This window comes from Suncus etruscus, chromosome 1 (genome assembly GCF_024139225.1).
Source record: "Suncus etruscus isolate mSunEtr1 chromosome 1, mSunEtr1.pri.cur, whole genome shotgun sequence".
NCBI lineage: Eukaryota > Metazoa > Chordata > Mammalia > Eulipotyphla > Soricidae > Suncus > Suncus etruscus.
The window spans coordinates 38,476,936-38,502,760 of record NC_064848.1 but is presented as its reverse complement, the minus strand read 5'-3'; the positions used below and the strand labels follow the sequence as shown (position 1 = coordinate 38,502,760).

Sequence of the window (25,825 nt, the reverse complement as noted above, 5' to 3'; positions counted from 1 at the left end):
TGAGACTCAATAAACACCTACATTTATTCCTGAACTAGGAATTCTGCAGCCTTATTTATTTGTACAATTTAAACACATTTTTCTCCATTGACATTCACAAAGCATGGATTTGGTACTTTTATCAATGTTTACTGACTTAAATCTGGAACTATACCTTGTAAAGATAACTAAATATAACTATTTACACAGGTTTACACAAGACTGTAATGCATATAAGGGAAGATATTTCTTTTTTTTTTTTTTGGTTTTTGGGCCACACCCGCTTGACGCTCAGGGGTTACTCCTGGCTATGTGCTCAGAAATCGCCCCTGGCTTGGGGGGACCATATGGGACGCCGGGGGATCGAACCGCGGTCCTTCCTTGACTAGCGCTTGCAAGGCAGACACCTTACCTCCAGCGCCACCTACCCGGCCCCAAGGGAAGATATTTCTAAAACCAAGATATTTTTTGTGATTTATTTTTTACTTACTTTAGAAATTATTGTTTATATTTGGATGAAAATGGCAAGTGGGAAAATATATTAAATGGGTGACTGTGTGGATATATTACAACTATATACTGAAATAATACTAGTTGGCAAGCAATCTCACCTCTGAGATGGCCTAGGAAAATTATGTAACAATTTTAGGGCTATTTTCCTGAATAGTCAAATGAAAATAATAATGTTGGAATTAAAAGTAAATTATGTACCAGTCTGGATGCCTCAGAGGCTGGGTAAATTACAAAATAATTATTTTACTTGTTTGAAACAAGAATTGATTACTTTGAAAACAAGTACAGTTTGTTAGCAACATGCAAATTTTCTATACATCTGTAACATAGAATATAAAACTGAGTTATTTATAGCATTGTCTTTGTAACTTTATATAGAGTATCTTATTCAGACTATTTTGAAAGAAGAGAGGGAATGACTATTATAAAGCTTACCCCAAAAAAGCACTGTAAAGTAAATCATGAAGATTAAAGTTCTGGCTTTTCCAATTTTTATGCTTCCTTGTAAGACTCCCAAAAATAAGTTGTCCAGTTTTACTATTATCATCAGATATTTTACGATGTTTGTACATTTATGACACATGGCCTATATGTCTCACACAAATTTAGCTAATAAGTCTTAGTTTCATGTAAATTTCAGTACCTCCTTTTTTAATTTCGTAACTTCCAAGATTACATAGAAAAAATTTTTTATGAAATGTCTTCTTCATATACATGGCTAATAATGCAATAAGAGCAAAGCCTTGCTTTTAAAAGCTTTATACATTTACCTATTTAGTTTTTTTTTTTTTGGTTTATTCGTTTTTGTTTTGGGACCACACCCATTGATGTTGAGGGGTTACTCCTGGCTATGTGCTCAGAAATCGCTCCTGGCTTGGGGGGTACCATATGGGACTTGGAGGGATCGAACCGCAGTCCAACGTAGGCTAGTGCTTGCAAGGCAGATGCCTTACCTCTAGCGCCACCGCTCCTGACCCTACCTATTTAGTATTTTTAATATGTCAAAGAATTTTCACTGTGATTTGAATGGTGAATTACATTTTAGAAATTAATACATATCTGCCTATTGTTTCTGAGTGATACATATCATAATAGATTTGTAACATAAATGTTTATATGTACTATGGTAGAAAAAATTTTAGAAATTTATTTTTAATTTTTTAACTGAAATCCAACTACAGACATGTTTATAATCATGGTGCTTAAAAAAACTCTATTATAAGAAAAGAAATTAAAATTAAAGCTTTAGTTCCTTTTCCTTTTTTCTCTCCTTCTTCCTCTCTTCTTTCTCTTCCTCCTTTTCTTTCTTCCTCTTCTTCATTTTCTTCTTCCTCTTTTCTTGTCTTCTTTTTATTTTCTTCATTTTCTTCTTTCTCCTCTTCTTCCTCTTTCTTCTTCTTCCTTATTTCCTTCCTCTTCCACCTCCACATTTTTCTTTCTTTCTTTCTTTCTTTCTTTCTTTCTTTCTTTCTTTCTTTCTTTCTTTCTTTCTTTCTTTCTTTCTTTCTTTCTTTCTTTCTTTCTTTCTTCTTTCTTTTCTTTCTTCTTTCTTCTTTTTCTTTCTTTCTTTCTTTCTTTCACTCCTTCCTTTCTCTCTTCTTTTTCTTTCTTTCTTTTTCTTCTTTCTTCTTTTTCTTTCTTTCTTTCTTTCTTTCTTTCTTTCTTTCTTTCTTTCTTTCTTTCTTTCTTTCTTTCTTTCTTTCTTTCTTCTTTCTTTTTCTTTCTTTCATTCATTCTTTTTTCTTTCTTTCTTTTTTCTTTCTTTCTTCTTTCTTCTTTTTCTTTCTTTCATTCATTCTTTTTTCTTTCTTTCTTTTTTCTTTCTTTCATTCTTTTTCTTTCTTTCCCTTTCTTTCTTTCTTTCCTCTCTTTCTTTCCTTCCTTCCTACCTTCCTTCCTTCCTTTCTTCCTTCCTTTCTTTCTTTCACTCCTTCCTTCCTTCCTTTCTTTCTTCTTTCTTCTCTTTCTTTCTTTCTTCTTTCTTCCTTTCTTACTCTGTCTTTCTTTCTTTCCTCTCTTCTTTCTTTCTTTCTTTCTTTCTTTCTTTCTTTCTTTCTTTCTTTCTTTCTTTCTTTCTTTCTTTCTTTCTTTCTTTCTTTCTTTCTTTCTTTCTTTCTTTCTTTCTTTCTTTCTTTCTTCTTTCTTTCTTTCTTTCTTTCTTTCTTTCTTTCTTTCTTTCTTTCTTTCTTTCTTTCTTTCTTTCTTTCTTTCTTTCTTTCCTTCCTTCCTTTTTTTTCTTCCTTCCTTCCTTCCTACCTACCTTCCTTTCTTCCTTCCTTTCGTTTTCTTTCTCTTTCTCTTCCTGTCTTTCTTTTTTCTTTCTTTCCTTCTTTCTTTCTTTTTCTCTTTCCTCCCTTCCTTTCTCTTTTTCTTTCTTTCTTTCTCTCCCTCTTTCTTTCTCTTTCTTTTTTCTTCTCTTCTTCTTCTTCTTCTTCTTCTTCTTCTTCTTCTTCTTCTTCTTCTTCTTCTTCTTCTTCTTCTTCTTCTTCTTCTTCTTCTTCTTCTCCTTCTTCTTCACCTTCATTTTTATTTTCCTCTTCCTCTTATTCCCACACTTCCTCCAAGTCCTCTTCTTAATATTTTCTTCCTGAGTCTCTGGGACTCCTATTATTCCTATTTTTTTCTGTTGAGTTTATCAACGACTTTTATTTTATTATTTTTTTTTTGGTTTTTGGGCCACACCCGGTGATGCTCAGGAGTTACTCCTGGCTATGCGCTCAGAAGTTGCTCTTGGCTTGGGGGACCATATGGGACGCCGGGGGATCGAACCGTGGTCCGTCCTAGGCTAGCGCAGGCAAGGCAGGCACCTTACCTCTAGCACCACCGCCCGGCCCCGACTTTTATTTTCATCTGCTCACATTTTTTCAGTAGTTTATTCATTGTCTGATCATTTGCTTTAAGGTTTTTTTTTTTTTTCCCAATCTCTTCCACTGTATGGAGTTGATCTGCATCTTATTCTCTGGCTCACTGACCCTGTTCTCAGTTGCTCTTACTCCCTTAGAAAAGCTTTCCATTGACATTTTCATTTCATCCACTGAGTTTTTCAGATTTGTTGTTTGAGTTTGGTGTTTTCTGAGTCATTCATCGTGATCTGTTCAGCTCAATCTATTCTTGCTTTGAGTTCTTTGAGCATCCTCCATATTAATACTCTAAACTCCTCATCTGAGAGACTTTTCAGGTCATTTTCATTCTCTATGCAAGGTGTTGTCATGCATTGTTTTCCCATTGCAACACTTGTATAGTGATTTTTACTCTGTGTTGTGCTGGGGTTCGTGGGTTAGAAGATGTGCATTGCAGCGGAGCAAAGTGGAGACTGAACTCCTCTGGTTCCACCTTATTGGGTCCTTATCGGTTTTGGGCCCTGGAGATTGTGTTGTATGGTGTCTTCTTGGTGGTCTTGGGCAGATAGGGAGAAAGGCAGCAATCTTTTATAATGGCTCTACTGTGCCCAGTCACACAGTAGGAATCAGCACCCAACTTATTGGGTGGGGCCCTTACCAGTTTTGGTGTTTTCTTGGCTGTCTTGGACAGAAAAGCAGACTGGGAGCAAGGCGGTAGTCTTTTATAATGGCTTTTCAGGTTTGGGCCCTGGAGATTGTGTTTAATGGTGTCTTGGCTGTCTTGGGGAGAAAAACTAACTTTAGAAAGTTTCTGATTAATTTTCTAATTGTATGGTAGATTAGATTATGTATTCATTTTTAGTGTATAGTTTTTATTGAAAGAAATTTTCTTAGAATGTCATGAGGGGAAAGAAAGAGAAGAATCTGTGCAAGAGAGAAGATGGGCTTGAAATGTAAGCAAGCTGATAGAATTTTAGGAAACTTCTTTTTCAAATATCTGTCCCTAGAAATGTGCATCAAAAATATTCTAGGCTTTACCTATTCTTTTTACATATTTGATTTGTTTTGTGAAAAAATACCTTCTCACTGTTTGGAAATGTGTATGGCTGGGTTTCCCTTTTCTACTAAAATGTATTTGTGATAAACTATGTGAAATTTTGACAACTAATGCAGTATCTCTATGAGAAGCATTATAAAGAATTCTCAACATATTATAAATTTATTTACCATATTTGTCAGCAATATGCTATCCAAAAGATTTCCATCAATAAATGTTGCACATGCCATTAGAATTATGTCCTTGTGATTTTAACACAGATTCTTGAAATGCACCATTTTGTAAAATCATTAATGTACTACTGTAAAATATTTTTGTTCTTTTATTTTGGTAACACAAACTCTCCTCACAGCAGTAGTGAGAAATCGTCCCAAACATTGTCTGGTATGGCCCAAAGATGTGTCTGCTGATGACCTAGTTCCGTATATAGAGCATGCAGTGAAACTAAAGGTGCTAACTGGGAGACCATATTATTTTGCCATGAGAAAATTTTCATATCCACTATTTCTGAAAATGTGACAGACTGGTCTAATACTCACAAAGACACAAAAATTATAACTGTCAGCAACAATATACTAAAACACTATGCTTCATAAATATGTGAAACCCTGATGCCTATACATTTATAGTCAATCAGCATGTTGTTTTGAAACAGGTTTTTCATTGTCTTTAATATCTTCAAGTAAAAAATTTTTTATTTATGCCCATTTGTTATTTCTTTTGTTATTTACTCACAATGTGGAAAAACGACTAACTTCGAAAACACTTTCCTGTTGATACCTAGTCAAATTAAAAATAAAAAAAAATCAAATTAAAAAGGGCACACCTTTTTATTACTATTTATAAAAGTTATGGTAAAGATAGATATAGAAGTCACTGAAATGATGAATTGAAAGACAAATTGGTGGATAAATAATATATGATATGTTTCTTACATAGTGGAATACTATTTTGCATAAAAAATATAAAACTTAACTTTACAACATATAGACAGAACAAGACAAGGTCATACTAAGAAAAATAAGCTATAAAAAGAAAGGCATAAACAGTACATTATCAATCAGATATGACCTATAAGCAAATCAAGGAAACTGATAAAGCCAACAAAATTGAAATTATTTCCTTTTCCATACTTAACAGGGCTTCTCTATTACCAATATCCCCCAAAGAGTAGAATAGTTGGGACAACTAATGAAGCTTTATTGACTTAGTATTATTACCAAAATACATATACTACATTATAATTTATTTTGTCTATCTACATTTTATAGATTAGATAAGCAATGCTATATAACTGAATATTATGTTAGCATAAATAATATTTTATTACTATTTTCTGAACTTAATCTAGTTTTCCAAACCCTAGAAGGCACTAATTTTATACCTCTTAGGTTTAACATTTTTAGAATGTTACAGAGTTGTTGAAATAAGAGTACATAATTTTGTACCTTTTCAGATTATTTTATTTTTCACTTAATAAGCAAATAATTTTATCTGAGATGTTTTTTCCCTTTATTTTTATCAGTGAATTCTATTATCTTTTTAGAAAACAAGTATAAAAAAGTCCTTGACATAAGATTAGCAATTAAGAGAATAAAGCTTATTGATGACCTTATATGTAACACAGGTGTGAAAATTTTTTCCATTATATATTTTTCTGAGACAATTTAGCCTTTTAAAGGAATTTCAAATGCAGTGGCACACTCCATGCTGCTTAATTTGTTTCCATTTATACCATATCTCATTTCTATGACCTTTTTGTGAACCCAATTATATATGGCAATATAGAAAAATGTAATATTCAAGTGTTTAAGAATATTTGTGACAGTATGAAAACAGTATAAAGAAATACAGACTATTGAAAATCAAGACCAACTTTCAAGATTACAATCCCTTCAAAATTCTTCAAACTCGAGATAGATCACTAAGGCTAAGAAATTAGTTTGTCATGGTAGTACCTGGAAAGAAAATTTATTATTCTAAATAAAAACTAAGTGAAAGTAAGGGCCAATAAAGATTAAGACATAATGACACAGTTGTTAAAGAATCTACATTACTGGGGAAAAGTGTTCAAAACAAGTGAAAGAGGATCAACACAAAGCCAATACTATCTAGTATACAATAAAGAAACTAGCAAAACAAAAACAATGGTTTAGTGAACATCTATGTAATCAGCCTTTTATTACAAAGGCCTATAATAATGTCTGAGGGAGTTTATACACAGATACAGGTGAAAAATATGATTGGAATCCAGAGACTCCGGTGGCACCATTTACTAACAATATGTTTTAGTCTTCAAAACTTACTAGGTATAAAATAACCTCTCAGCTTCTCTGTCCACAGGAATTCTTGGATACAAAGTATAGACTCCTAATTTGACACATCGGTGCTCAGACATACTAGATACCATATTCAGTTTGCATTATGAAAATATCTTGATAAGACACTCCAATATACCCATTTTTATGGTTTATGTCCTCTCTTATTAACCATAAGCATTTGATCATTCAGACTACTGAAACAGTCAACTGCGAACCACAGACTTATATTACAGACTTATATTACTCATCGAACACATTTGGGCAAATTAACAGTTCCTTCTCTCTCTCTCTCTTTCTCTCTCTCTCTCTCTCTCTCTCTCTCTCTCTTACTTCTTTCTTCTCCCCTTCTTTTTTCTCTTCTTCCTCTTCCTCCTCATCAATTCAATCTATGTCATATAAAGGCCACACTGATAGTTTCTCTTTAGAAAAGAACTTTGATACATAAGATGCAGCAGACAGGGTAGCCATCTACATAGGTAGGCCTCATTACCACGTTGTTTAGTACTTGAGACACCATACCTAGGGTTTTTCTAAACTGCTTCAGCCATTTTCTAACCTTGAAACCTTCATTTAGCAAGGCCCAACTCCATCACTGACAAAATATCTAGAAAAAGGGAAAACCTCCCAAGTCCGACCCACCAACCCAATCTCTTGAATTTGATTTATTAAAATTTTTAAATTTATTTTTACTATATTTACCTATTTTTCTGTTGTTCTTCTCTCTCTTATCTTTTGCTCTCCCTTCCTCTCTTTTTTAAGCAAAACTAATCTAGGTATTTATCTTAATTCAACCAGTCTTTAAGAACTCAGACCCATTAGGTCAGATCTCTAACACTACCTTAAGAGTAAATCACTGATGTTTGTCTTTTTGTGGGCATGAGTACATAGAGAGAGGACTTCTCTATGAGAGCCAAACCTAAATTGTAAAGAAACCATGCCTATAGTGTATATAACCCCTCCTATATACTAACCCTCTTCCCCCACTTCAGAAATCCTTCAGCCCCAATCCCAATTTGATATCCCACCTTATTAGTGCTTTATACCCTAAGTTCTTAACCCATTAGGTATCAAGATGATTTCCTGCCCCAGTAAGGCATCACCCAGCTCCCAAGTGAAGGGACACCCATTCAGCCCCATATCTCGGCCCCCAGCAAGAAACCATAACAAACACCCCTGTGGACTCATGCTCTGTGGCCCTCCTTCTCACAAGCCCCCCCCCCAATTGTGGATTGTTGCTTGATATCAGATTCAGCTCCAGAAGGACCCCAGTACAAGAACTATACCCAAGCCTTTTCAGCCGCAAATTATTTCTCAAACTCAACAAGACCAGGGTATGTAATGAAAATGTGCCCTGGATCCCACCCCCCACAACAATATCTCAAAAGGCAATGGGGAAGCCTATATTTCCTTTATAAATTGAAGACCTCTATAATATTACCTCTTAACCTGTTTATCCCCAAATGTAAGTTAGTATCCTGCATCACCTTGCTCCCTTAATTACGTTTTAAAACTCATTTTTATTCATTTTCCTTTATATATGTGAGTGTTTATATATATGTATATATATTTGTCTTGTTTTTGTTTTTTGTTTTCTTACTTTTCTTAACTTCTCCTGTTTTGGTTCTTGTTGGTACAAAAACCTACAAGGAAAAGTCTTGCCTGAGATAAAAGCTCAGGCTAAAATCAGGGCACAGAGATGATGGATCCTGACACTCTCACCCCCAAATGCACCAGAAATGCAATATAGCACCATTTCCTTTTGCAAAGCATACTAAAAAAAGGGGAAATCTTACATATAGAGACAAGCGCTTATCTACTAGGGATAAGAACTCATACATTTTACAATACAGGGGTGCTTCCCAACTTGAACATATGTCATGTGGTCTTAACTTGTGAGTCCATGTGATTAGATAGCGACAGTCCAACCTCGAACCCTAAATCTCAGGCATAGTTCTGACAAGGTTCTCTGCAAAAGCTCCAGGAACCAAACCCCTCTGGGACATTCTTAATACTTCTTAGACACCAATATGCACCAGTTTTGATATGTCATCCTCACAATGAGTAAATGTCAACAACTAGGTCTAAGAGCAAGGTCTCACTACCTAACAATAAGATGAAACCAGAAGACACATCATCCTTTGATCTGTGCAAAAGCCAAGATTGTTAACTACAGAAGACTGACTGACAACCTTGACTGGGCAGAACTTATCCTGGGACCAATATAAAAGACCCTAGTCTAGGTTTTGGCCTACGATCTGTACAACAACCAAGATCTCTAATCCCAGAGGTCTGAATAGACAACTGCAACTAAGCAGATCTTCTGGAAACATAATGAAAGACTGTATTCTAAGCTTCATACTAGGATCAATGCAAAAACCAAGACTGATTAAAATTACAGTGTTGGAACAGAACTTCTAGAAACTTAAAGAAAGACTTCACTCTAGTTTCTATCCTTTGAACTGTGCAAATACCAAAACCTCTAGTTACAGAGGCCTGGTTTTATCATCCACGACTGAGCGGAAAGTTTCCAGACAGCACAAGAGGAACTAAGGAAGAGAAAAAGAGCATGCATAAAGTCTAGAGTTATTCCATAATAGTATGCTTCAAGGGCAGAGAAAACCTTTTTCTCTTAGGACAAGGAAATTCCCTTTCTATACTCCCCAATATTTGTTGTGCTTAAGCAAAAAAAGCACTGATTATTTTTGTTATTGTTGTTGTTATTGTTCTTTTCTATCTTTTGTTATGTGCTTTGTTTTGTTTTTATTTCAGGACTGTCGTTATTGTTTAGTTGTCTTTATTTCTGTGGTGCTTTACAGGTTCTTCTGTTTGATTTTTTTGTAAGGTTTTTATGTTTTTCTTACTTTTTCCCTTTCTTCTCTTAAATTGATTTTTATAGCCTCTAGAAGGACTCCTCCTGTGTTTCTTGTTTGATTTTTACACACACACCCTTTTTTTCTTTTTCCCTTTCTTTTTTCTTCTCTCTAAACAGAACCACATAACTTAAACCATCTTGTGCTGCCTCACAAATTGAGGGGGAAATAATGGAGGGTACCAAGACCAAACAGGTGTATGAACATTGAGTAGAAATAAAAAATAATCATACTTAAACACCAAATCCAAAGTCATGACAACAGAATCGAAACCCAATCTACAAGTTAGACACAGAGGGGACCTTTTATACTAGCAACTGGGGATCAAAGGAGGGGATATGGAATGCATGCTGGCAACAGGGGTGGAGGGAGGACAACACTGGTGGTGGGAATTCCCCTGATTCAATGTCACTGTGTAACTAAAATATTACTGTGAAAAATTTGTAATCCACTTTGGTCAAAATAAAAATTATTTAATTAAAAAAAAGAATCTACATCACCAGGTAATGCTATCATTTTCTGAAGCTGAGAGTTTGGATCATATAACATGTTCCAGGAAATGCTAACAGCATGATGTCCATTAGTATCTTTGACTAACCAGAAAATGTCATCCCAAGTCTTAATCATATTTGATAATGTAACTGAATCAATATTTAATACCTACCTAAATTATGTGTTTATCACCTAGCACAAAATATGGATTATCATGCTGTTCAACCCAGTTTAAAATTGTTATGCACCTGTGAATTGTTTGCATCATTCTTAGGTTTACAGTACATTAGTTTTTATTTTTTTAAATGTTTTGATCAGACCTATATGTAGTTTTATACTATTTAACTCAACATCCCTAGAAAACATTTTATTACATTAAAAATACCAGTAACAGCAAAATTACTGATAAATATTTACTCACAAGCTAATGAAATAAGGAACTTCCTCGTATATTAACATATTTACTATAATTGTATTCTAGCAAGAATATAACATTTTATTTTAAAATTGTGTGTGTGTGTGTGTGTGTGTGTGTGTGTGTGTGTGTACCACGCACTGCTTAAAGGTTTGGAGCCCCAATCTATGTTTCTCCACCAACTGGACAAAGGTTTCAGTGCAATGCCCTGTAGGGCTTAGGAAACAGGCCTCAGCAGTGCTGAGAGCATATAGTGCCATACATTGAAAGGGTACATGGGGCGTCAAGGGCTCTAAACATGATGCTCATAGGACAATGAAGTTTTTCATAGCTAAAGTAGACATAGTAGACATAACCAACATGTGCTCTAAACACTGTACAATTACTTGGCCCTTAAGTTTTTTTTTTATGTAATATGTACCAAATAAAACACTGAAACACAAATGTCATTTACTTTAGAGCTGATTATTAAATTGAGGCTATTGATTTTTGTATAATTAAAATAGTATGTGTGCTTATATTTTAACCTATGACAAAAGTAACAAATTAATGCCATATACTATAATTTTCAATGAAAGAACAAGATACTCCCTAATTTGCATCTGGGTTTCTAGAGGCTAAAGACTGACTCAGATAAGGCTGATACAGGGAGACTTGGTGCAGAAATAGGATCAAGTTGATCATGTGGAATAATGAGAAGTAAATTTAAAGCAAGAAGCAGCGAGCAGGTTCTGGCATGATGACAGGCACACAAAACTGCAAGTTAAGCTTTGAAATTGCAAAATATTCTGCTTTAAAAATCTGTAAGTGGGTTTGTGGTACTGCTGCTTTTAACTGAGTAAAATAAAAACACTGTCATGATATTTAGTTTCCTGACATAGTGTGTAATATATCAAAAATCCTTCCTTAATGATTTATTTACATAATAAAATAATTATGATCTAATTTTATTTCATATTTTATCAGAATGTTTTTTTAACTTTACACCTGTGTTTTGAACTCTGAACTATTTTTCTGAAGCCCAATATCTCTCTTCAAATAATAATCCCCTCCATGATTTTACTAACAATTTTACTAAAGAGTGCTTTTTTGTTATATGGCTCCTGAAACAGACACTTTTCCTACATACAAACTGAAAATGCAAAATGAAAATGTAAAAATTCAAAGGAATGCATAAGCAGTTTTGTATTTTTCCATCACAATGTAGGCAATAAAGTCTCCTATACCGAATACTGTATTTATAGAGTGCATATAAACTGTCTTGGTTACAAAACACAATGTTTTATTTTCTTCCAGCTGGCATCTGTTTCTAAAAAAACCAAAACAATTTAATGTGCTGTTGTCTATACATAATCATTTTTTAATGCACCCTAAAGTCCACTTTTATAACAAGCCTCATACTAAGTTTCTTTATTCATTGGAGCCCTATGCACTGGAAGTAATAAAAGAGCATTAGTAATACAGACAGAATGAAAAAAAATAAACAAAATCATTTGGTTTGTAAATTATGCCCTATTTGGCTGAGTAGTTATTTATAAAAGCTTTGTTTGATTTAGGTGTAATGTCAAGAAAAAGAACTGTGGTGGAGCACAGTTTAGAGGCAACACATATTTTCACTTTTTTTTTTATTATCCAATCACTTTGAATTTAATATTTTAATTTTTTCTGAACTTAGATATGGTAGTTATTATAAAATGCTCTTAAAAATGAAGCAAACTTATGTTTGTTGCAGGCAGGGTTACTATGACATTGTAGTTCTATAAAAACTGAGTGTAACTGTTGTATTAAGTAATAAATATGACCCTTTAGATGGGTTTGGATGGAGGTGGATGATGATGGAGGCCTTTCTCATCCAGCTCAGGACCACGTGGTTCCAAACCCCTCCTGCTGGCGGGTCAGCAGGTTCAGGTAGAGGCAAGTAAATCATCCACAGACAGGCTTCAGGAAATATCAGCTTTATTTGCCCTGGCCAACATGTGTGGCCTATAATCTTAAAACTATTTAAGCACATGCCATCCTTAGCTTGCCCTGAATCTCAGCTTCCTTCAGCCATCTCTTCTCCTGCTACCTTCTCCATTCTCCATCCAGCCAAATCCCTTCACCCTTCTGGCCAAAAGCCTTTTGTTACCCCCCAAAGACCCCTCCCAGAAATGGGAGGTCTATTTGCAGGTAAGGTTACACAGGAGGAAATGGGGGTGTGTGGTTACATGTAACCTCTTTTCTTTCTTATTCATTAGATAACATTGATATTAAATCCACCTCAGATCAGGATGCTTATGCTCCAAAGAATTCATTTGCTTTTGTGATTTTTTTAAATTTGCTTAAGATGGAGACTGAAGTTTCTTCACCATTGCTGAAAAGATAATTTCTACATATAGAAGACCTTGATGTACAAATAGTATTTTGATTCTAGGATTTAAAAAACGCTAGCTATTTAATCACCCACACAGTATATCACTTACATTAACAAGCATGGCTTGTAGAACACAGTCAAAACAGAAGTGTATTTTTAATTCCACTTGCCACTTAAAGTCCTGCTCCCCACCAGGCTTCTGTTCCTCTAGGTAAAAATTCTATGATTTTATGCTCACTGCAAGATGTTTTATTTTAGAAAGTTTTAGAATATTTAAGCCAGATAATTTATCCTAACATTAAAAATCTAGAAATTTTCAGGCCCATATATTAATTATTTTTATAATTCAAAGACAAAACTTCTGTTTCTTTTCTTTTTTATTTTTCAGTTTATGAGCCACACTCAGTGGTGCTCAGGGGTTACTCCTGGCTCTGTGCTCAGAAATTGCTCCTAGCAGCCTCTGGGGACCATATGGCATGCTAGCAATCAAACCAAGGTCTGTTTTGGGTCAACTGTGTGCAAGACAAAGTGCCCTACCGCTGTGCTATCTCTCAGGATTTGTTTCCTTTAAAACATCTTCTATAATTAGAAATCAAGACCCTTATTGCATGATAGAGAACTTCATTTGCTTTTTCTTCTAAAACACCAGATCTCCTTTTCCATTCACATACAATATAGTAGTATTACAAGTATTTAATCTGACCAAAATGACTTTACTTTTACAAACTTTAGAATCTTTTTTCTAAGGTGAACCTAAAGTGAACTTTAATAATTATTTTTGATATTTAATTTGCATTTTTATTGTTTATAAATGATACCTCTTTATAGCCTGATATTTTCATAATATATTGGGACCCTAGAAATGGATTTTCCTGCACTGATGGGTTTTTGAGAATTTTATAAAAGATTTGCAAACAGCACTTGGAAGATTAAGAAATTAGTTTAGAGCCAGAGTGACAGTTCATTGAATAGGGCTCTTGTCTTGTACGTGGTAGACTTGGGATCCCCCAGCATCACCAGGAATGATCCCAGAACAAAGAGCCAGGAGTAAGTACTTGAATGCTGCTGAGTATGATACCCAAACAAAACAAAACAAAACAAACCTAGTTTACTGTATAGTTTCAGGCCTTTTCTCAATGTGTAGATTTCTTCCTTTACTTGTGTATGACATAACTTTTCCTTTCCTGTGCTGCCTAGTTTCAAGTATGACTACTCTCTCTCTCTCTCTCTCTTTCTTTCTCTCTCTTTCTCTCTCTCTCTTTCTCTCTCTCTGTCTCTGTCTGTCTCTGTCTCTCTATCTCCATCTGCTAGTTGTCTCTCTCCATCTGCTCCCTTCAGCTGTGATTGCTGAATCTTGTCCTCATGCTGTTCTAGTCTCTATTCAGTGTATGCTATTTTGCTTTTAAATCTTGAACAGGGTCGTCTCACAGACTGTACCCTAAAGGTTTCCTGTCATCCTTTTTGGGCTCCTTTTCTTACATATCTGGCATGGCATCTGTCTGAGCATAAAACCTCTGCCTGATTCTGCTAGTTTGTGCCTGTTAGTGCCACTCTCATCCTGCCCTCTGTCAAAGCTATCTAGTCCTACCTACTTTTTCAGTCTACCTTGAATGAAGGTTGAGAATTGGAAGAGAGAAAAGGACTATCCTGACTGGGCGTAACTTTTATCCACTGCCATCTCCCACTCTCCCAGGCTGCCTTCTACCTGGGTTAGATTTAAAGTGTTCAACTGAATTTATTACTTCATTTTGTACCTATCCTTCTATTCCTGGTCCGGAATTAAAAATATTATTTTTATCACTCATCCACTGTCATCCATAACTTTTTTTCTTTTTTCTTTTGGATCACACCCAGTGGTCCTTAGGAGTTATTTCTGGCTCAACACTGAGAAATCACTCTAGTAGTGCTCCAAGAGGGACAAAATGGGATGACTGGAATGAACCCCCCCCCAGACAAAAGTGTTCAAGGCAAATGCCTCCCTGTCCACTTTCATATCTCTCTGGCACTTCCTTTGGTTTCTTAAATCGTAAAGGGTACATCATCTCTTAATATATAGAGATTTGTCACTTTGGCAATATTTAAGTTATTTTGTACTAAAGTTACTATGAAACATTTATGACTCCTAAACATATAAAATGCTGGATATTACCCAGAAATAAGAATTTTACAAGAAGTAACTTTACCTCAGAGAAACTATCTGTATGTCACTGAAAAAAATTAATTACAAAATACCTGTTTTTTAATTTAGTGAGGCAGACTTTCTTTTATTACTTTTTCTTTGTTGCCTTTTCTCCTTCCTACATCTCTAATAATCACACCTAGATCCTTTGAAATCATGGATTTTTTTTCTCATTTGATTTTGTTTCCTTTTTTTCTCCTCTATGTATTACATAGTACTGACATTACAAAAATTTACCTTTATACTTCTAATTTATTTCACTAAATATTACACAGGGTACCACAAAAAATAAGGGTACATGTAATCTGATGATGAGATAATGAGAATAAAATTTGGGAGGTTATAATAATTTTTTCAAATGATCAAATTCTGGATTTCTCTCTCTGTGCCCTTAGAAATTAAACTGAGTGTTGTCTCAAGGAAAACACCCATCTGTTGATGCCCCTTTGATATTTTTATCATGGCCTTTAGAGGCTCCTTAGGCTTTTCCTTTTCCAATGGGAATCTATCTATCTCTGGGTGGTGCCTCAGTTTCTCCTTATTCAAAGGCATCAGTATTTGTGTTACAATGAGGTATGTTCTTTATGTTTTAGGTTACTTTAGGACTAAGCTTTTCTTCTTAGTTTTATTATTCTTTAAAATACACTTCTAGCTTTCCCACTCTTCCCAAACTATCTGACATAAATACTTACTTCTAGATTTCATGTTCTTAAATATTTAAGGGTGTATAGGTATGGCTTCTATAACTGCTTCTATGATGGGCAAAAGGTTAGACCTGTCTATATAAGAAAGCAAATATCATGCTAGATTATGTCGTATTTAAAATGCCCAGGTATTGCTTTATTAGGTCTCAAGAGTTGTTTGTCTAAAAGAGAGGAGGTCAACTTCGGTGGTGGGAATTCCCCTGATTCAATGTTAATATGTACCTAAAATATTACTATGAAAGATATGTAATACACTTTGATCAAAGATAAAAAAGAGAAACCAGAAATAATAGACAACAATGTAAAAGAAACTTAGCTATTTCTCTAACTGCATTCACCACTCTTTGTGTTAAGCTTCATATAGTGGGTGGGACCTTACATCCCTCTTCTCTATTGTCTCTGAGTATTATTACAATAATGTCTTTTTATCATGACAATGTTAATGAGTGAGTGAAGTAGAATGCCTATCCTGAATACAAGCAGGAGGTGTAGGAGGCAGGAGATGTGGGGCATTGGTGATGGGAAGGTTACATGGTGAAGGGGGGTATTCTTTTAATGACCGAAACCCAACTACAAACATATTTATAATCATGGTGCTTAAATAAAGATATTATTAAAAATAATAAAAAATATAAAAAATAAATTAAAAAGGGCCCGGAGAGATAGCACAGCAGCATTTGCCTTGCAAGCAGCCTATCCAGGACCAAAGGTGGTTGGTTTGAATCCCGGTGTCCCATATGGTCCCCCGTGCCTGCCAGGAGCTATTTCTGAGCAGACAGCCAGGAGTAACCCCTGAGTATCGCCGGGTGTAACCCAAAAATCAAAAAAATAATAATAAATTAAAAAAATAAAGAAACAGTCCTGGAGGAGAAAAAAATTTTTTCCCATTGCCCAAGGAAGACAGAGTGTTTAAGAAAACAAGAACATAATGTCACAGCATAAGGTTGTGTTTCTTTTTCATTCTAATGAGTTTACTATAAAAGAGAGCATTAGTTCCTATTTCTGCTGACCTTCTATTACAACAAACAAACTAAGAACATGGAGTACATTTTGAAGCTCAGGACACAAAGGAAGGGAACTATTCTAGCTAAGCTAAATTTTCATCACAGATTTTTTTGGTTGTTGAAACATTCTGATTTACCTGAAACAAAGCCATTCTCCAGCTTCCTCTTTCCTTCTCACTAATACCTTTGATTTGTAAAAATCCACTAGACTAGATTAGTTTGATAGCTACTTTAGTCTCTCACTCAAACCATCCCCATTCTGTTGGTTGGATTTGAGCTAGTCAATAAAGAGCGATTTCAGTTTTGCAAATTGAGAGACCACAAAAGGAGAAAATACTGAATTCCATGCTCTTCTCCTTTATGACTTTCTTAGTTTATTAATTTTCACAGCAACACTGCTTCAGACCTGATCAATCAGGATCAGAAATATGACATGTGGGCCATTTTTACACTCACTACTTCCAATACTGCCAATCGTATAGGTGTATAGGTGCTACCAATGGAGGTTTCTGGGCCATTTATGAGCAGTTGGGGGGACCTGACCTGAGCACTCATGAGCAGTTGGGATTCTCCAGAAGGGAATCTGCTGCTTTTGCTCTCTCCACCTCTAAACAACTGGGAGATTTGGACAGTGAGTCCTGCTCTGGCAACGAGATAAGAGTCAGATCTTGACCTTATCCAGGTCTTTCAGGTCCATCATTCTTTCAGAAAATAATTTCAGGAAAAAATAAGCAGTGAAGTGAAAGTAGGTTTCGTTCTGAAATTCTAAGTAAGGAAAGAGAGGAAGAGAGATAAATGCACTCAAGAGAAATTACAGACTTGTCCAAAGGTGAAGAGAACACCCCACTAAACATCCCCATATGCAATTATGAGAGTTAGAAAATATAGATATATGTCTTTAGAAAATATAGATATATGTCTTAAGAGGGGAGATGTGGCATATATGTGCATGCAGACACCGTGTGCATGGGCTGACAACACCCATGTGTTCAGCACCAAACTATAAACTCAGAGAGAATATCTGTACATCTCCTTTGTGTCAAGTTTTTTAATTATGGTTTTTTCTAACCTAGCTCACATGGGACTTTCAGTTAAAAGTCCGTTGCTAGGGTGTTTGCCAAGGGGGAAAGAGTAGAGATTATTTGATTTTATTTGATTTTCTTTTCCTTGCTTTTGTTTCTGGTAGAGCTTTTCTTATAAGATCTTATTCCATGGGTACATTTTGTTAACCTTAGGGCTAGTGACAAGGGTAACCTACAAATTCCAACTCTTGGATTTATAATGTCCCCATTTTATTACATTCCAAGAACTCATTGTCATAGGATGAAGGTTCCCTTTCTACACTTCTGCTTTATTGAGGCAATTGAGATAATATAATGAACTTCACATATATATGTAAATCAACAAGATATGGGAAGAAACAAGGAGAAAAATACCCACAAATATAGAAAACGCATAACTTCACATATCAGAGGCCCCTTAGGAATTGTCTTCTCTATTCTTTTTTTAACATAATTTTAATTTTAATTGTAGTGGCTTACATATCGTTCACAGTAATATTCCAGGTACATATTTACATTGAATCAGGGCATTGTCTTCTCTATTCTAAAAAGTTAATTTATTGCTTCATTACTTCAATGTTTATATTGCTACCTGAGAAGTTATTTTACTCCATAATAATGATCCTGTGTGTGGCCTACCACTCCAAATATATACTTTTACATTTATTTGCTCTTGTTTAATAAAAATGTATTGTTCACCTGGTATCTGTCAGCTACTAAAGATAGAGCAAAGACCTCAGTGTTTTCATTATTATAGATTTTACAATTTTTAGGTTTTTCTGAAGTGAAGTGAAATGAGATACATAAATAACAGAAGAGATGACTTCTCTGGTATACATACAATCTAGGATATATACATATATTTGTATATAATATGCATATATATGTATTATACACAGACAAATAACCTCACATGCATACGCATACTTCTTTATTAAATTTCTTTCTGGGAATATATAAAGAAGTAAAGCAAGAAAAAAGGCAAAAAAAACCCAGAATATATATAATATGTTATAAACTTTACATTCACATTTTAATTATAAGAAGGAAAAGAGTAAAGTTGTGTTTCTTTTTCTTTCAAGATCATACTTCTAAATTTTATGTAGTTTGTTAATCAGTACATAATAAATAACACTGAAATACATGACAATGAGTTAAGAGCTCTAAAAATTTAATTGGCACATTTAATCATTTTTATTGCATGTGCACAGTTTTCCCCTTCATGTTCTTTTCTCCTGTTTTGTAACTTGAAATGAAGAAGTGTTTCTAGTTGCTTGCTTGTAAAATAAGACTCATCTACTTAGTATAGAAAACTGCTCCATTGTAAGAGATAATTCCTTTTTTTATGAAAATAAGACTTCCTCAAGAATTGTAGACTTTATTATGATATCGATATCTAATATATATCACTTGATATTGTCATCATACCACTTTTCCAATGGCTTCTGTATTAGTGATAGGTTTTAATGCTGTGGGTTTTATCTATCTTAAAGCTTTTCTTCTTGTTCTTCAACAAATTTTTCATTTTTACCATGAAGCTTTCTTTGATTAACACACTGAAGGTGCTTAATTTGATACCATTATTGTGGAACAGTTAGCCTTAACAGTACTTGACCTCAGTCAGTTCTGAAGATTACAACTGATTTAAACTGACGGACTAAATTTTCCACATTAGTCTGCATCACATTTTTATACATCAATAAAACAGAATTATTCTAAAGGCAACAATTTTGTCAGTATTCTAAAGAAATATATTGAAGATAAATAGCAGAGCAGTCTTAAATTATGGAGCAACTATATCTAAGAACCTAACAGTACATCACAAAAACTTGTTATCTTTTTTAATTTTTTTAATTTTTAAATTTTTATTGTGGCCAAAGTGAATTACAAAGAGGAAACAATAACTTGATCCAAGAGCAGAACATCCTAATGGTAAGATGAAATTAAAAGACACATCACCCTTTTATATATGCAAAGACCAAGATTACCAACTTCTGAAGACTGACATTGACAGCCAAGGCTGGGCGGTACTTACCCTGGAACCAATAAAAAAAGATTCTAGCCTAGACTTCAGCCTGGAATCAGTACAAAAACCATGATTTCTAATCCCAGAGGTCTGACTGTGACAGCTATGATAGAATAGAACTTCTGAAATCATAATTTAAAAACTCTATCCCAGGCTTTGCCCTAGGACTTGTGCAATAGCCAAGACCACCAATTATAAAAGTCTGACTACAACAACAGTGATGGAACAGAACTTCTAGAACTATAAAGACTATTCTTATGCTTAGCCCTATGACCTGTGTAAATAAATACAAGATATCTAGTTAGAGAAGCCTGATTATATTATCCACACTGAGTAGAAAGATACCTGGCACCATTAAAAGACCTTGGGAAGAGAAAAAGAGCGTCTACGGAGCCTGTAGTGGTTCTCATAACTATATGTTTCAAGGGTGGAGAAACCCGAAATCTTTTACAATATGTTTAAGAGATAAAAATAAATAGTTATTATAATAGGAAGCTCCTTCTAGATATCAAGTATTTATTCTTATTATTTTAAAAAACACTTTATTTCTTTTAGTGAACTCAGAAATCACTCCTGAATGTGGCATAGAGTAAGTAGTAAGGCACCTATCTTGCTAGTGCTAGCTGGACCATGGTCTGATCCCTGGCAACCCCTGTGGTCCACCAAGCCAGCAGCGATTTCTGAGCACATAGCCAGGAGTAACCCCTGAGTGTCACTGGGTGTGGCCCAAAATCCAAAAAAAAAAAAGAAAAGAAAAAAAAAAAAGAAAAAGAAATTGCTCCTGGCTTGGGAGAGCATATGAGACTCTGAGAGATCCAACCATGGTCTGTCTTAGGTCAGCTGCATACAAAGCAAACGACCCACTGCTGCACCACCACTCCAGCCCCCCCATGAATTAATTTTGCTTTATTTTCTCAAAATGCACAAATAATTTACATGTAAAGAACACTTTTATGAAATCAATAATTTAATATTACCTCTCTTAAAATTTTACACAATCAACCCTCTGGATACTCTTCAACATTGTCCTCACCACTCTGATTATTTCATACGGCAATTAAATAATCTACTCATTTCCACAAAATTGAAAAACTTTATCTATCCACAGTACATTCCTTATTTACACTTACAGGCTTACTACTTATAGTTAACTTTTTTCTGTATTATATAAATGTGGAAGGCTTAAAAATATTTCATCTCCATATGTAATTTTAAATTTTTTAAACTTTATTTATATTTATCGGTTGATTGGATTTTGGGCCACACCTAGTGGTGCTCAAGGGTTATTCCTGGATCTTCACTCAGAACTCACCCCTGGCAAGTTGGGGGAACACATGGAATGCTGGATTCGAACAGGGTCTTTCCCAGGTCAGTGGCATTCAGGCAATGTCCGACTGCTGTGCTATATTTCTGGGCCCCATGTGTAATTTTTTAATGTTTAGTTTTATAAGTCTATAAGAGATGCTTTTCTGAATTTGGAGGGGGGAGTTTGGGTCACACCCAGGGGTTACTACTGGCTCTACACTCAGAAGGATTCGAACCACAGTCCTTCTGCATGCAAGACAAACACCCTACCTCCATTGCTATCTCTCTGGTCCCTGAGATTTTTGTTGTTGTTGTTGTTGTTGTTGTTGTTGTTGGGCCACACCCAGTGACTCTTAGGGATTACTCCTGGGTATTCGCTCAGAAACCGCTCCTGGCTTGGAGCACCATATGAGCTCCTGGGGGATCGAACTGCAGTCCGTTCTAGGCTAACGCTCATAAGGCAGACTCCTTACAGCTTGTGCCACAGAGTCGGCCCCGCATTTCTGAGATTTTAAAAGTAGTTTGAAGAAGTTTTTAATGTGTAATTAGGCATAAATGTGATATTAATTTTACTGTACAATATATAATTATTAAATATGTAATATTAAAAATATGTCCTGTATGACGTATATAAACAAACCAATATTTATTATTGTGTATCATGTGAACTATCTAGTGATGGTAAAGAAGATGGACAATCTCATTGCCTAAAATTATTTTTTACTTTTTTACAATATCAATCAATATACATTTTATTTTCTGTACCTATAATATTACTCATATTGTGTAGATTGATGATTGTTAGTCTATGTACATTTGTATAAACCTGTGTTTATCCTTAAATCTTTCATTGAATGCAATAATGCATAGAGTATGATTAATTTAAATAACATGAACAAGCTCAGTTATAATAATCAAGTGGAAAAAGTAGGCTTTTTCTTTCAAGTTTGTGTTCTGTTGTTTTTGAACACGTACCTTTCTCTTTCTCTCCTTTGCTTTTCTTCCAAGCAAATCCTATTGTGTCAGAATTAGGGCGATTTATTATTGTTTATTACTACCAGGAAGAGGAGAGGAGAGAGAGCAAAAGGTAGCAAGAGAGACACAAAATCAAAGAAAAAATGGTGAAAGGCACTGTCAGCTCATGTTGGCATTTTAGTCTGACCAGACCAGAAGAGAGCTCAAAAGGAATTTTCATCCCAAAGAACATTTCACCAAGAGTGGTAAACTCAGCACCTGGAAGAGAGTGTCTCAAAATTCCAAACTGCTTCGGATCCCAGGTAGGATATATGTCAAGGTGAGTAACTTTAAGAGAGCTTAGATAAAGCCCTAATAGGGGACTTTCTGAACCTCTCCTACACCTTGACATGCCCAAGGTATGTCTTTCTGTCTTTTCATTGCAACTGAAGTTATGGACTTCTGAAGCTCCAGATTTCCATAGATGATAATTATCAATCCAATTCTTTCTGGACATGCAACCATGTTTTGCTAATAATTTCCTTCTGAGGACTTTTTTCTTTTATACTGTAATGGGGGTAAATGGATTCTTCAACAATTTGCATTTCCTCACCAACATCTCTAAACGAGGTACATGTTCTCTACCTCCCAAATTCTGCTTTTAGGATGTGACTTTATCTGTCTGTTGATATCTTGGACTATCAAAAATAGACTAAATTATGCAATAGGAAACATCATAATCAGATTTGATTAAATAAATAAGAAAAGTTACAGCAGCACTGGTGATCAGAGAAATGTGTAATTTTTACAATTTACTTGAAAATCTTAAGTTTACCAAGATGGTGAATCTTCAAGATGTTGCAAAGAGGTAGTTAAGAGCCTTATTGGGGGCTGTGTGTTATATAATGTGATTTTGCGTTTGGAAAATTAGTTTCATGTTTCTCTTAGTCTGATAATAAGATAATATCATGGGGTCTAACTGTAGATCTTAGCACAAGAAATATAGTTCTAGCTATAATTGTAAATATGTTAATTATTTTCTTTTTCTACTCTTATAGTGAGTAAACTGTATTCTGAATAACAAAAATATGTTAGAACATTCCCAAAATTGTTGAGTTTATGGCAACATAGGATTTTTTATTCTATACTTCTTAAATAAATATTAATTCAATTATATATAGTCTTAAAACTAGAACATTTCAAAAGAAACAGAACTTTCTTACAGGCCTAAAGAAAGTTCAATTAGAAATAAGGCTGCTGAGGATAGAGCCATAGCATAGCAGTCGAGCAGTTGCCTTATAGGCAGTGGAACCAGGTTAGATCTTCAACATCCCTATGGTCCTCAGAGCCTGCCAGAAGTGATTTCTGAACGCAGAGCCAGGAATAATCTCTGAGCGCCTCTGGGTGTGGTGCTCAAACAAAAGCAAACAAATAAACAAACAACAAAATAAGGCTGTTAGGGGCAGAGTGATTGCACAGTTGGGAGGGCATTTATCTTGCACATGGTAAACCTGAGGTCAATTCCTAGCATTCCATGTGGTACTTCCAAGCCTGCCAGGAATGATTTCTGAGTGCTGAGCCAGGTGTAAGAACTGGTGGCCCTGTGGTGTGACCTAAAATCCAAAAATAAATAAATAAATAAATAATTAAATATGAAAAAATAAGGTTGTTTATAAATGGAATATGATTTAATGATACTAAGCAAAGTTATAATGCTATCAGCTAATTTTGAAGAAGGTTTTTGAATTTTTTAATAAACATAAAATACTTCAAATGTACCTTGATAATGATATCTAAAATTATAATGACATTATAATGACTCGAGGGAGAAAATGGGGAAGCCAGGATTTAATCCAGGTGCTAGGCCTGTGCCCTGCCTGCTTTACTAGTACTACATTTTTTTCAGAGGCCTACTTCATACATCTATTAATAGAGTTACAAATTGAAATGTAATATTCTTTAGAGGGCAGGCGGGACCATAGAAAGAGAAAGTAGAAAATATTTAAGAGTCTCAGCTCGGGGCCGGGCGGTGGCGCTGGAGGTAAGGTGCCTGCCTTGCCTGCGCTAGCCTAGGACGACCGCGGTTCGATCCCCCGGCATCCCATATGGTCCCCCAAGAAGCCAGGAGCAACTTCTGAGCGCATAGCCAGGAGTAACCCCTGAGCGTCACAGGGTGTGGCCCAAAAAACCAAAAAAAAAAAAAAAAAAAAAAAAAAAGAGTCTCAGCTCATTAAATATCTTAGGTCCCCTTTCCTCCCAAGAAAAAAACTCAAACTTGGCTTGCCAACTCAAATTTCGGTCCTTTACCTGCAGATTCCTTCCATTCCCTTTGACTGCAACTTAGAAACAGGGAAGGCAGGGACATCAGGCATTGGATAAGCAGATGGATCTCAGCAGAAAGCAGTTAAGTGTGTCGTTGGTCCTAGGTCGCTCGGGCAAGTCTACCAGAAATGAGGGTCCAGACCAGACCTGGATCGGGCCAGAGATACTGACCCCCCTAAAAAAATATAATGAGTGCTCGCTTTGGCAGCACATATACTAAAATTGGAACAATACAGAGAAGATTACCCTGTGCAAGTATGACATGCAAATTCGTAAAAACGTTCCATATTTTTGAGAACTATCATAACAATATCAGTAAGTGAGGAATGTAGAAAGCCTGTCTGGAATACAGGCGGGGGTTGGGGAGGGAAAGATGGGGGCATTGGTGATGGAAAGGTTACATGGTGAAGGGGGATGTTCTTGTTATGACTGAAACTCAATTACAATTGTGTTTGTAATCACGGTGTTTAAATAAAAATATTTAATAAAAATAAATAAAATTATAATGAAAACAAATAGACTTTATCTGTTGCTAAATATATGTTTATTTTATTTCTGCACAAAATTATTAAAACGCCAGTTCCTCAAATAATTGTGGCAAATAAAAACTGATTCAAATAAAGTAAATGCTGAGTTTCAGACTTAAGATTCTACAACCATAAAAAATAGATGCAGGATATCATTGTCTTACCTGTACTTAACAGAATTAGTTCTTGTGTTTTAAACAGAAAAACAAATGATTTGATATTCCAAGGTTGTTGTTGTTGTTGTTGTTGTTGTCTTTAATAGAATAAATATGAAAAAAGTTTTAGTACAAATAATTCTGAATTTAGACAACTTGTTTGAGAGGCCAAAGAATGAAGAAACATGTTACAATATCTAGAAATCTAAAATCTTTGGTAACTTGAATTTCTAGAGCTACTTAGCAAATGTAAAATGTTGGGCTTTGTTTGTTTGTTTTCACTTAACGCTTTGGTAACCTGAAATCATAGAATAGTGTCTTTGTTAAAACATCATGTTGTTATTAAAAGATACATGGTTTTATTTGGGGGGGGGGTTGGGGTCAGGCCCAGCAGTGCTCAGGGGTTACTCCTGGCCCTGTGCTCAAAAATCTCTCAAAGCAGGCACAGGGGCCCACATAGGATACCAGCCTAGATTGGCTGAGTGCAAGGCAAACACCCTACCACTGTGCTATCTCTCTGGCCCAAAACATACATTCTTTAAGCAAAAAAGGTTAATAAATGGAAATCTTTATTAAAGAGACTTCAGCCTGGTGACCACTTATGTTTTTTTTTGTTTGTTTTTTTGCTAAATTGTGTGTTTTAACTAACTTTAAAAAAAATCGTAAAAAAGGAAAAACACTTTAAAATATAAGCACCTAAAAGTTTCCCTTTTAACATTCACTAAAATCTGAGTGATCAGCTTTCTAA

General features: G+C 35.0%; 1 pseudogene; it reads left to right on the top strand.

Moving 5' to 3' along the window:
- Positions 1 to 24,587: 24,587 nt before the first annotated feature.
- On the top strand, positions 24,588 to 24,688 carry LOC126028580 (uncharacterized; annotated as a pseudogene).
- The last annotated feature ends 1,137 nt before the right edge of the window (positions 24,689 to 25,825 follow it).